This window comes from Rana temporaria, chromosome 7, assembly GCF_905171775.1.
Source record: "Rana temporaria chromosome 7, aRanTem1.1, whole genome shotgun sequence".
NCBI lineage: Eukaryota > Metazoa > Chordata > Amphibia > Anura > Ranidae > Rana > Rana temporaria.
In genome coordinates, this window is record NC_053495.1 from 181,941,439 (window position 1) to 181,955,460 (window position 14,022).

Genomic DNA, 14,022 nt, shown 5'->3' on the forward strand with positions numbered 1-14,022 from the left:
TCATGCATGTGACTGGGGTGCACTTACTTTTGCTTCCCTGTGACCCAGAATCAGCCGTCAGTGGGCTGATGTCACCCAATTGCTCCAGTCTTTGAGAGGATCCTGACAATAATGGGGTAGATTCAGAGAGAATTTACGCCGGCGTATCCATAGATACGCCACGTAAATTCAAATCTGCGCCGGCGTATCTACTTTCTGTATTCAGAAAGCTAGATACGCCGACATTAGCCTAAGATACGACTGGCATAAGTCTCTTACGCCGTCGTATCTTAGGGTGCATTCTCACGCTGGCAGCTAGGTGGCGCTCCCGTAGTTTTCAGCGTCGAGTATGCAAATTACCTACTTACGCCGATTCACAAACGTACGTGCGCCCGGCGGTAGTTTTTTACGTCGTTTGCGTAAGTCGTTTTCGTCGTAACGTTGCTCCTGCTATTAGGAGGCGCAGCCAATGTTAAGTATGGACGTCGTTCCCGCGCCGAGTTTTTACGTCGTTTGCGTAAGTCGGTCGCGAATACGGATGGACGTAATTTACGGTCACGCCGAAACCAATGACGTCCTAGCGACGTCATTTGGAGCAATGCACGCTGGGAAATTTAGCCGGCGGCGCATGCGGATTTAAATCGGCGCGGGACGCGCCTGATTTAAATACTACACTCCCCCTAGCCGCGGAATTTGAATTCCGCCGGGGGATTTCCGATCCGCCGGCGCAAGTTTCGAGGTAAGTGCTTTGTGAATACTGCACTAGCCTCTCAAATTTGCGCCGGCGGATCGTAAATCAGATAGATTGGCTCGGCCTCTCAGCATGCCACCAAGAGTCTGAGCTAACCTATCCTGCCACCCCCCCCCCCCCCCACAGCCTGGCACTCCAGTGAGTGATGGAGGGGCAGAGCAGAGAGCGGTGACTGACTGACCGCTCTCTGCTCAGAGGGAAACCCAAAACTAAGCCATCAGTCATGTGATCGCTCAATTATCGGTCTTACTTATTGAGGGACAGTGCTGCAGCCATATTCAGTGCCTTGAAAAAGTATTCATACCCCTTTACATTTAACACATTGTGTTATGTTACAACTAAAAACCTAAATGTATTTTATTAGGATTTTATGTGATAGACCAACACAAAGTGCCACATAATTGTGAAGTGGAAGGAAAATTAAAAATGCTTTTCAAACTTTTTTACAAATAAATATCTGAAAAGTGTGGGGGGGCATTTCTATTCAGCCCCCTTTCTCTGATACCCCTAACTAACATCTAGTGGAACTAGGGGCGGACTGACAACTCATGGGGCCCTCGGGCAATAGGAGATTATGGGGCCCCCGGGCAATAGGAGATTATGGGGCCCCTGGGCAATAGGAGATTATGGGGCCCCCGGGCAATAGATTATGAGGCCACACAGTACGGTATATACACACACATACAGTATACATACACAGTATACATATACACAGAATACACACAGTATACATACACACAGAATACACACACACACAGTATACATACACACAGAATACACACACACAGTATACACACACACAGTATACATACACACAGAATACATACACACAGAATACACACACACAGTATACATACACACAGTATACATACACACAGTATACATACACACAGTATACACACACACACAGTATACATACACACACAGTATACATACACACACAGTATACATACACACAGAATACGCACACACACAGTATACATACACACACAGTATACATACACACAGAATACGCACACACACAGTATACATACACACACTGAGAAGGTACTGGAGAGGCGGGGCAGCTATAATCTTGGTATTTCTAAACCAAAAGGATGTCGGTAAGGGACATTACAGGGACAGATGTAAAAAAAACACAGATTTTTACATACTGTCCCTGGTTTTACTGAGGCTGGCAACCCTGATGGGGCCCCCTAGTGGCATGGGGCCCTGGGGCAGTGCCTGAGTCTCCGAATGGTCAGTCCGCCCCTGAGTGGAACCAATTGCCTTCAGAAGACACCTAATTAGTCCACCTGTGTGTAATTTAATCTCAGTATAAACACATCTGTCCTGTGAAGCCCTCAGAGGTTTGTTAGAGACCCTAAGTGAACAAACAGCATCATGAAGACCAAGGAACACACCAGACAGGTCAGGGATAAAGTTGTGGAGAAGTTTAAAGCATGGTTAGGTTATAAAAAATATCCCAAGCTTTGAACATCTCACGGAGCTCTGTTCAATCCATGATATGAAAATGGAAAGAGTATGGCACAACTGCAAACCTACCAAGACATGGCCGTCCACCTAAACTGACCGGCCGGGCAAGAAGAGCATTCATCAGAGAAGCAGCCAAAAGGCCCATGGTAACTCTGGAGGAGCTGCAGAGATCCACAGCTCAGGTGGGAGAATCTGTCCACAGGACAACTATTAGTCGTGCTCTCCACAAATCTGGCCTTTATGGAAGAGTGGCGAGAAGATTTTTTTTTTAAAGCCATAAGAAGTCCATTTGCAGTTTGTGAGAAGCCAAGTGGGGGACACAGCAAACATGTGGATGGAGGTGCTCTGATCAGATGAGACCAAAAGTGACTTTTTTGGCCTAAAGCAAAACGCTATGTGTGGTGGAAAACCAACACTGTACATGTTCACTGTGAAACATGGTGGTGGCAGCATCATGCTGTGGGGATGCTTTTCTTCAGAAGGGACAGGGAAGCTGGTCAGAGTTGATGAAAAGATGGATGGAGCCAAATACAGAGCAATCTTAGAAGAAAACATGTTAGAGTCTGCAAAAGACTTTACACTGGGGCGGAGGTTCACCTTCCAGCAGGACAACGACCCTAAACATACAAGGGATTTGGGGACCCCAAACCCATCCTTTGCACTTGAAAGTATTCAAAACGCCAAGATCTGCATTTTTGAATACCGATTTTTTTTTTTTAAACTGGCGCCATTGGCTGCCGAGTAAACCGGAAGTGACGTTGTGACGTCGTTTCCGGGTATCTACATTGGAGACCCGATCAAAGCCGAATCCGGTCGAATGGACATGAGACCCGGGCAGAGACAAGCGGAAGGCAGAGGACATCCCCTCCCCCTGCTTGTAATAACAACCGAGTGGCTGCTCAGCAGACACATGGAGGTAATCGAATGTAACATGAAGCTTCCGACCATGAAAACCTCATAAAACTGACAGCAGGACCTGATCAAAAGGGGCCAACAACTTAAAAAATAATTCTTTAGACAGATTTCCTCTCATTTCCTGTTGTGCTCCCAGGACAGGAAGTGAGATTTTCCCAGGAGGACACCAGCAGCAAAAAAACTGACAAGGGCTCCAACCCTTAAGCCTCGTACACACGATCAGATATCCAATGAAGCTGACTTTCATCAGTCTTGCCTACACACCATCAGTCAAAAATACGACCGTGTCCAACGCGGTGACGTAAAACACAACGACGTGCTGAGAAAAATGAAGTTCAATGCTTCCGAGCATGCGTCGACTTGATTCTGAGCATGTGTGGATTTTTGACCGATGGACTTCCACACAGACGATCGTTTTTTTCTATCGTTTTTTTTTTTATCCATAGGAAAAATTTAAAACAGGTTCTATTTTTTTTCACCGATGGAAAACAAACCGATGGGGCCCACACACGATCGGTTTGTCCGATTAAAACGGTCCATCGGTCTGTTTTCATCGGACAAACCGATCGTGTGTACAGGACTTTACCTACTCAATCCAAAAATAAAGTTTTGCCTTACCATACCTGTTAAAGCGGTTGTAAACCGCATATATAATTTTTTTTTTTTTTTTTACCTGCAAGGCAAAATGCATAATCAGCTAGTATGCACCGCATAATAGCTGATTATGAAATACTTACCTAAAAACGAGGTGAACAACACTTACCTGGTTCACGCCGAGCGAGATGTCATCTTGCTCCGGCGTGTCTTCCGGGTATCGCCGCTCCAGCGCTGTGATTGGCTGGAGCGGCGCCGCTCCAGCGCTGTGATTGGCTGGAGCGGCGATGACGTCACTCCCGCGCATGCGCGCGGGAGATTTAAAAATCGGCAAGGTCCGGCGGCTGCCGGATCTTCCGCCGTGGATCCCCCCTGCGCATGCGCCGCCCGCATTGCGAGGGGAATATCTCCTAAACCGTACAGGTTTAGGAGATATTCTTTTTACCTACAGGTAAGCCTTGTTATAGGCTTACCTGTAGGTAAAAGTGCAAATTTAAGGTTTACAACCGCTTTAAAGCAGAACTGAAGGCATTTTTAAAACCAAAAAACTGGATAGAGTAAGGGAGGGTTAGAAACCCTGGCCCGGATTCACGTAGCTCTGCGCATTATTACGGCGGCGTAGCGTATCGTATTTACGCTATGCCGCCGTAAGTCAGAGAGGCAAGTGCTGTATTCATCATTTGCCTCCTAAGTTACGGCGGCGTAGCGTAAATGGGGCCGGCGTAAGCGCGCCTAATTCAAATGAGGATGAGGAGGCGTGTTTTATGTAAATGTTTGGTGACCCAACGTGATTGACGGTTTTTACAAACGGCGCATGCACCGTCCGTGTACATATCCCAGTGTGCATTGCTCCAAATTACGCCGCAAGGACGTCATTGGTTTCGACGTGAACGTAAATTACGTCCAGCCCCATTCACGGACGACTTGCGCAAACGACGTAAAATTTTCAAATTTCGTCGCGGGAACGACCGCCATACTTAACATTGGCTACGCCACCTAGGGGGCAGGTTTATCTTTATGCGGCGTATCTCTTCCGGAAACAGCGTATCTACTGCGACGGGCAAGCGTACGTTCGTGAATCGGCGTATCTAGTCATTTACATATTCTACGGCGAAAACAACGGAAGCGCACCTAGCGGCCAGCTAAAAAATTACACCCTAAGATACGACGGCGCAGACCGTCGTATCTTAGCTAGGTTTAAGTGTATCTCAGTGTATCTCAGTTTGAGCATACACTTAAACTTACGACGGCTTAGATTCCGAGTTACGTCAGCGTATCTAGTGATACGCCGGCATAACTCTTTGTGAATCCGGCCCCCTGTCTTTTGTGTTATTTTGCCATTTGTGTCCAATTTGGGGAAATTTCACATCACTTCCTGTCCCAGAGCCAAAACAGGAAGTGAAAGGAAGTCTCGCCAAAGTGAGCGAATCCCCAGTCCAGTGTCCACATTAGAAGATTTCCTTTCTATTCCCATTTGGTGACAAACACGAATTTGGGATTTTCTTTTGCTTTACGGGGAGGGGGGGTCAGACAGTGATAAAAACTTGGCAGCTGTTGTAATTCCTCTTCACCCTATACAAAACGGAAAAAAAATGAACTGTTCCCGCCGGCTCCCTTCATGTAGCTCCAGCCGCAATAATAAATGGCTTATTCACTCTATATGGGCCACAGCGTCCTTGTGAATGTGGCCTAAAGAGGAAAGACTTAAAGCCACAGTTGTGCATTATTAATTAACCACTTCAGCCCCCGGAAGGTTTTACCCCCTTCCTGACCAGAGCACTTTTTACAATTTGGCACTGCGTCGCTTTAACTGACAATTGCGCGGTTGTTCGATGCTGTACCCAAACAAAATTTGCGTTCTTTTTTTCCCCCCACAAATAGAGCTTTCTTTTGGTGGCATTCGATCACCTCTGCGGTTTTTATTTTTTGTGCTATAAACCAAAAAATCGTAAATTTTGGAAAAAAAAATATATATTTTTTTCTTTTTGCTATAATAAATATCCCCAAAAGTTTTTTTAAAAAACATTTTTTTTCCTCAGTTTAGGCCGATATATTCTTCTATATATTTTTGGTAAAAAAAAAAAATCAAAAAGCGTATATTGATTGGTTTACGCAAAAGTTATAGCATCTACAAACTATCGGAAAGATTTTTGGCATTTTTTTGGCATTTTTATTTAGTAATGGCGGTACTGCGACAATGCGACGGACAGATCGGAGACTTTTGACACTTTTTTGGGACCGTTGGCATTTATAAAATTTGCTAAAAAAATGCACTGATTACTGTGACAGGGAATGGGGTTAACACTAGGGGGCGATCAAGGGGTTAACTATGTTCCCCCCATATGTTCTAACTGTGTGGGGATGTGAGTGACTAGGAGAGAAGCCATATAGTTTTAAAATAGGAAGAAACGAGAGGGCTCAACTCCTCTGACAGCACAGGGATTTGTGTGCCCGTGCACGTGTATTGGGTCCCCTGCCGTGCAACGAGCAAGCGCGTGCGCCCCCTCTGGTGGCTGAATATGGTTAGGACGTACCCGTACGGGATTTCACCCAGCAGTGCCATTGTGCAGACATCGGACACCTTTGACAGATTTTTAGGACCACTGACATTTATACAGGGATCAGTGCTAAAAAAAAATCACTGATTACTGTGTAAATGTCACTGTCAGGGAAGGGGTTAACACTAGGGGCGATCAAGGGGTTAAATGTGTTCCCTCGTGAGTGTTTCTAACTGTATGGGGATGTGACTGACTGGGGGAGGAGACATATCGCTGTTCCTGATTACTAGGAACAGAAAATCTGTCTCTCTTCTCCTATCAGAATGGGGATTTTGTGTGTTTACACACACATCCCTGTTCTGGCTCTCGTGCCCGCGATCGCTCATCGTGTCCCCGGCAGGGCGCACGTGCCTGCTATAGTAGCTGTTTGAAGAGCCGATGTACGGCTACGCAATTTGCCCAGGAGAGCCAACCTCACATTTTTCTAATTAAACACCACAACAGCCTCTATTAATATTTTTATATCATCTATACCTGTTAATTTATATACATACACACACAGCTATGAATAGCTCAATATTTTATTTCAGGAAACATTATTTAATTTTTTTTATATCGGTCTGGAGGAGCGATACATTATTTAATTTTTATTATTATTCAGGCATTACAGTTGAACCATCGGTTTAAGAGTAACGCAGTTAACGAGCGTTTTGATTTGCGAGCAACTTTTTAAAAAAAATTCTCGCAAGACGAGCAGAATTCAACCTAATAGGGCCTGCAGTACCGCATCTGGCCTGAGGTGGGGGGCGCCGGAGCCGAGCAGAGCAACGATCGCAGCCGATAGTCGCCATTTGGCAATGCTCGAAGAGACACGGAAATTCACAGTTTCCGAGCCTCTCCGACATTTGCTGAGGTCGGTCGACGTGTCCTTGTGCGTTTCTGGACTTTTTCAATGCTCTCCGGTGCCCCCCCACCCCTGGCCGCATGCGGTATTGCATCCCATTGAAGTCAATGCGGAACTAATTATTTTCGTTTCCATTGACTTCAATGGGGAAACTCCCTTTGATATGCGAGTTCTTTGGATTACGAGCATTCCCCTGGAACGAATTATGCTCGTAATCTGCGGTTCAACTGTATTTAATGTCAATAGTCTGCGCAGTGCTTTACAAAATGGAGGGAACCAGTACAGTTACACTACCATTCAATCTTACAATCTAAAATGGAGTGGCAAGTGATGCAAATGGTGGTAACCATAAGGGATGATCTGATGGAGAATAAAGAAGTTAATTTTTTAGATGGAGTTGGGATTTTCTTCCCTGAAGAGATGAGTTTTCAACTTTTCAGCAGGTATCACCTAAAAGTGGACAAAGTAACTCAGACAGATTGGAGTAGGGAGTTCCAGAGGATGGGAGAGGCTCTGGAGAAGTCCTGGATGGGAGAATGGGAGGAGAGAATGAGGGGGCTAGAGAGCAGAAGGTCTTGGGAGAAGCAGAGCGAATAGTTTTGGTGATATTTTGAAAAGAGGTTGGTGAGTCATGGATGGCTTTTTATGTTGCTAGTATTTTGACTTTTATTTGTTGGGCAATTGGAAGCCAGTGGAGGTATGGCAGAGAGGGGTGGCAGCGCCGCGCATTGGTTTGGTAAGGTGGACAAGAGGATAGCCTCTGTAGAGGTAGGAGACAGAAAAGTCCAGGCAAGAGATAACCAGGGAAGGAATGAGTAGCCTGATGATGTCTTTGATTAGAGTGTAAGTAAAAGCCGAGGCCTCCCCCTCTTGCTTGGGCTGTTCATCCCACTCCTTGGGCGGTGGTCGTCCCTGGGAGCTTTTTCTGGCTGTGTAAGTTCCTTTTTTTCATTGGGGCGAACGTGATGACAATGACACATGCTACAATAATATCAGATTGTACTCATCTGTGAATTTTTCGCTTTTGTTGCTGCATTCCTTAATTTGTATTCTTTCAAATTTTGTATAGTATCGTGAATTCTCTGTTTGCTTTTTATATATCCCCTGAGGAAGCATTTATGCGAAACATGTCGGGATAATATGCAAAGCCTCAACTAAACTGGTGTAACCGGATACCTGCCTGATATGACCATCTAGCCTCTGATTTGTTATTATGTTACCCAATTTTTATTCTTTTTAACCTTGATCTTCATTAAAATGTGTTATATCCTTTTTTTAAACAATTGTTTTTCATTATTATCTGTAATGCACCATAAAAATCCCCCTGCCTCTCAATTCCATAAACACCCCTATCGTTTTCAGCCAAGGAAGCTGCCATTAGGGATGAGCTTCGAGTCGAACCCATGTTCGACTCGAACTCGTAAAAAACGGAGAGCCATAATTGGCCAAAGCCAGGGTGGCTTTGGCCAATTATGTCTCAGGGGGTTTAGTACACGCCCCACACTATATAAGGCCGCCTCCATGGCGGCCTTGTGTAGTGTGTTGCGGTGATTAAAGACAGACAGAGAGAAAGAGACAGTGTCATTTATTTTGAGTTAGATAGAGCAGGCAGGCGAGTTAGCTGCAGTTACAGTGTGTAGAGGATATATATGCATCCCAGGTGTTGTATATATATTTATACACTGTATTCAGTTTAACTAGATCCGTTCCTGTTATTCTCTTCATAATATACTGACAGGCAGGCAGGTGATTGTGCCTTTGCACAGTGTGCACCTAAAGCTACCTGAATACAATTGCTGGTGTTCTCATACAAATACAGGCAGGGACCTCCAGTATTTTGATTTAGTGTCCTTTGCCCAGTACCAGACATTACATTAAAGCCGCAAGCAGTTTTAAATGACTTTTTTTCCTATAGAAATGTCATTTTCTGCAGGGACAGTTCTAAACACGGGAAACATGTGCCACTTCACAGGCATACTATAGACACCCAGCAGGTACGATATTTAAAGAAATGTTTCTTTTTTTTCTTTTCACTCTAAGCATCATTAAAATCACTGTTACCAAAAAAACTGCAGTTAAAAAAAAAAAAAATTTGCATTGATACATGTCCCCTGGGGAAGGACCCGGGTCCCCAGACTCTTTTTAGGACAATAATAAGTCCTTTTTAGGACTTCAATGGGGTTCTAAAGTTTGCGCAAACTTTCAGTCCATTCGCAGGTTCTGGTGCAAACTGAACCAGGGGGGGTTTTGGCTCATCCCCAGCTGCCATCTTTGCCTCTGTTTAATCTACAACTGCCATGATGCTCCACATGTGATCAGTTATGACACCAGCCATTGGATGGTTTGACAGTTTGGTTGAGAGCACAACCAATAGGAGTGTTTCATTTCCGACACATGCCGGAAATTAAACTGTCTTATGTATGGGGTTACTTCCGTTTTAAGAAGGGGTGAGTTTCAGTAATGTGGTGAAGGCAGCAAGATTTGGACAGTGATTGGATGTGATTATCACCACCAATGGTGGTGTTCTCAATACACCCCTCATAGAAACCCATTGTTACCTGTGTTGAGTACTGAGCTACACAGGTAATTTGAACCTGTTAAGCCCTGTACACACGATCAGTCCATCCGATGAAGCTGACTGATGGTCTGATGTGCCTACACACCATAGGTTAAATAACGGATCGGGTCAGAACGCGCTGAGGTAAAACACAACGACGTGCTGAAAAAAACAAAGTTCAATGCTTCCAAGCATGCGTCGACTTGATTCTGAGCCTGCATGGATTTTTAACCGATGCTTTTGCATACTAACCGTCGGTTTTGACCTATCGGTTAGGCGTCCATCGGTTCAATTTTAAAGAAAGTTCTACATTTTTTGACCGAAGGATAACTGACCGATGGGGCCCACACACGGTCGGTTTGGTCTGATGAAAAGGTCCTTCAGTCTGTTTTCATCGGTTTTGACCGACCGTGTGTACGCGGCCTTACTCACTTGTAGAAAGTCACCTCGCTAAGCTAGAGCTACAAGGGAGATTTTATGTAGTAGCATCCAGGACTAAGTTGGGTTGAAGCAGAAAAGGAACCACCTTGGGCTTTTGTTATTCCCATACCTTCCACCGGGACAAATTGTAACATATAAAATGCACGGAAATGCATCTAACTTCAGAGGTATGAATGTAGCCCAAGGCAGCTGCCTCTTTTGCCCAATCCTTCATTAGATGCATCTTATGAAAATATTACTACATCTCCTGTATGAATACATCTACCAAGATAATTACTGCCATAAATCACGCTAATAGAGTGTCCTATGTTCTGCTATGGAAGAAGAAGCACGATGAACAATTAATAAATATGACCGCCATTTCCTTCTTTAATATAAATGAACAGTCCTGTTAATCTCAATCACGGCTCCTTGTGTTCTTACACCTTTTTTAAGCACCAAAATGCCTTAATATTAAAAACACGGAACATTGGTGACTATCAAATAATTCTTGTTGCCTAGCAACAAGCAGAGCTCTTCTTATACAGAACAGACCATAGTGAACACTTACTAAGGTGGGTTCATGGAAATCGCCTGTCTATCAGAAATCCATTAGGTAGCCTCACAAAACCTTACATCCAGAGGTCGTATCGCTGTGTGCATGATCATAATGCCTATTGATGGCAATTAAAGGGCCAGCAAAACATCAAATGTAGAAGCTCCATGTAAGATAATGATACGATTCATAAAACATTTATTTAAAAGTTGCTACTACTGTGCAGAAAATGAGATGCTGGTTTGACCTCACATTCAGCTTTGATACACAGCCTGATGTTCTATATTATCTGTCATTTGCTCTGTACATATACACTGCCCGGCCATTTTTTAGGTACACCTTGCGCGTACCAAGTTGGACCCTCTTTTGCCTTCATTCTTTATGGCATAGATTCAACAAGGTGTTGGAAATATTCCTCAGAGATTTTGATTCATAGTAACATGGTAGCATCACACAGTTGCTGCAGATTTGTCGGCTTCACATCCATGATGCGAATCTTCTGTTTCACCACATCCCAAAGGTGCTCCATTGGATGAGATCTGGTGACTGTGGAGGCCATTGGAGTACAGTGACCTCATTGTCATGTTCAGGAAACCAGTGGTGAGATGATTTGAGCTTTGTGACATGGTGCATTATCCTGCTGGAAGGAGCCATCAGAAGACGAGTACACTGTAGTCATAAAGGGATGGACATGGTCAGCAACAATACTCAGGTAGGCCGTGGTGTTTAAATAATTCTCAATTGGTACTAAGGGGCCCCAAGGTTGCTGTGACAGGAGTCACTTTGTGTAGGGTGCTAGTCGGACTCGCTGTACAGCCACACTGGAACCTTGTATATATGTATATATTGTATATATGCAGGGTTTGACAAATTTGCTTGGAATCTAGGAGCCAGCTAAAAAAGTTAGGAGCCAGAAAATGCACCCCGTCCCGAACAGCTTGCGCGCAGAAGCGAACACATATGTGAGCAGCGCCCGCATATGTAAACGGTGTTCAAACCACACATGTGAGGTATCGCCGCGATTGGTAGAGCGAGAGCAATAATTCTAGCCCTAGACCTCCTCTAACTCAAAACATGCAACCTGTAGATTTTTTTTAAACGTTGCCTATGAAGATTTTAAAGGGTAAAAGTTTGTCGGCATTCCACGAGCGGACGCAATTTTGAAGCGTGACATGTTGGGTATGAATTTACTCGGCGTAACATTATCTTTCATAATATTAAAAAAAATGGGGATAACTTTACTGTTGTCTTATTTAATTTAAAAAAGTGTAATTTTTTACCAAAAAAATGCGCTTGTAAGACCGCTGCGCAAATACGGCGTGACAGAAAGTATTGCAACAATCACCATTTTATTCTCTAGGGTGTTAGGATAAAAAATATATATGATGATTGGGGGTTCCAATTAGAGGGAAGAAGATGGCAGTGAAAAATGACATTAGAATTGCTGTTTAACTTGTAAAGCTTAACTTGTAATACCAACGGCCACCACCAGATGGCACCAGCTCACATCTGGTGGAAAATACTTGTAATACCAACGGCTCACCACCAGCTCAAAGAAAAAAAAAAAAATTTTCCCCACCTTCCAAGCCAAGTTGCCAGGACACTATTTCTAGTCGCCATGGCGACCGGGATTTGTCGAGCCCTGTATATATGTATATATTGTGTGTTGTCTCATGTCTCCCTGTTAGACTCTTTGGCTGAGATCGTTTGGGGTGTGGTTGTATTCCATTGTTTTATTGTCTCTATTGTGGGGGGGGTTCCTCCAACAGCTCTCCTTGTTGATTGGTCACTTTACCCCGCCCTGAATTCCAAAGGGGGGGGGGGGTGATGGTCCCGAGTTGGATATCTGTTGTGTCCGTCAGAGATAATAAATCAGTTTGATGTTGTTGTTCACCCTACACTGTGTTACGGCTAGTGTGGTGACTGGGTGGGCTAAAAGATCTTGGATCATGTGGTACCGGACAGAGAAAGCATTTACGGAGGACATAGTCCTGTTGAGGACAAGGGTTCATCATATGTGCCAAGAATTTTCCCCCACACCATTACACCACCACCACCAGCCGGAACCGTTGATACAAGGCAGGATGGATCCATACGTTAGTGATGTTTCCTATAAGGTAACTCCCCCTAATGCAATAGGTTCTTGTGTCCTGGTGAAACTCTTCCCAGAATGGCAGGAAGAACAAAAAGGGAATTGTTCACCAACCCCGACTAGGTCTGGGCATGGTTTCCTGCTTGTACAAGGTGGGGGCTTGAGCTTATGAAACAATTGAACAATTTCTCATCCACTGTGGATGGGGTGTTCAATGAAACTTTTGAAGCTGCAAGGAAGATCCCACAGGAACAAAGGCAGATCAAGACCCTTCTAATAAAAGATAGTCCATGATTATCTGTTGGCATCCAAGGGAGGTTTCTGTGAATTTATAGGTAAAGATTGTTGTACCTGGATGGGGGATACTAGTGACAAAGTTCAGGCCCGTTACTTTGCTCAGTCGTGCGTGCGTGCGTGCGTGCGTGCGTGCGTGCGTGTGTGTGTGTGTGTGTGTGTGTGTGTGCAGGAGGCGGTCGGCAAGTGGTTAAGAATGCTTCCAGTTAGTGCAAGAACTCGGCAGGTAGGTTGTTCCAAAAATTAAAATTTTGACTCATCAGTCCGTAGCAGTCACTGCCATTTTTCTGCACCCCAGTTCCTATGTTTTTTTGCATAATTGAGTCGCTTAGCCTTCAGTTATGGCTTTATGGCTTGGTGGCTTTGTGACCACAATACTTGCATAATGACCACTTCTGGCCAGACTACAATTTTGAAAACAAATATATATTTTTTACTTTCTGCTATAATAAATACAATAGAAGTCCAAAGTGACAATCTCAACACCATAACATATAAATGTTCTCCTAGTTTGATGTATCTTCAAATCAATGCTTTAACACAAGTCTTCAGAGGTAGATGGCAACTCACCAGAGGTGTTTGACCACTTTTTACAGTAGGTCAAAATGTGCTTTATTGAATAAACCAGTAAGATCCTCAATAGAACATGTCTCCACAGTGGGACCCCATCCAGCAAAGGATTTGGAAACAGACTCCACCAGGGACACAGTGAAGAGCTTTTATGGTGTAAAACGTTTTAATAAAAATGGTTTGAAAGTAAAAACATTTGTACTCACATGCGACTGTGCCAGGCCCGGGACTAAGGGGTCTACAGCATGTGCGGATGGGTATATCAGGCTTGTGATGGCGTGTAATCCACGCCTCACTATGGATATTCTTTTTGCTTGGATGTCACAAATGGGACCCGGAACACAGACATTTAAAAGCTCCTCTGTCCTCAAATGTAAAATTCTTGGTGTTTTTTTTTTCCACGCACATCCTCCAGT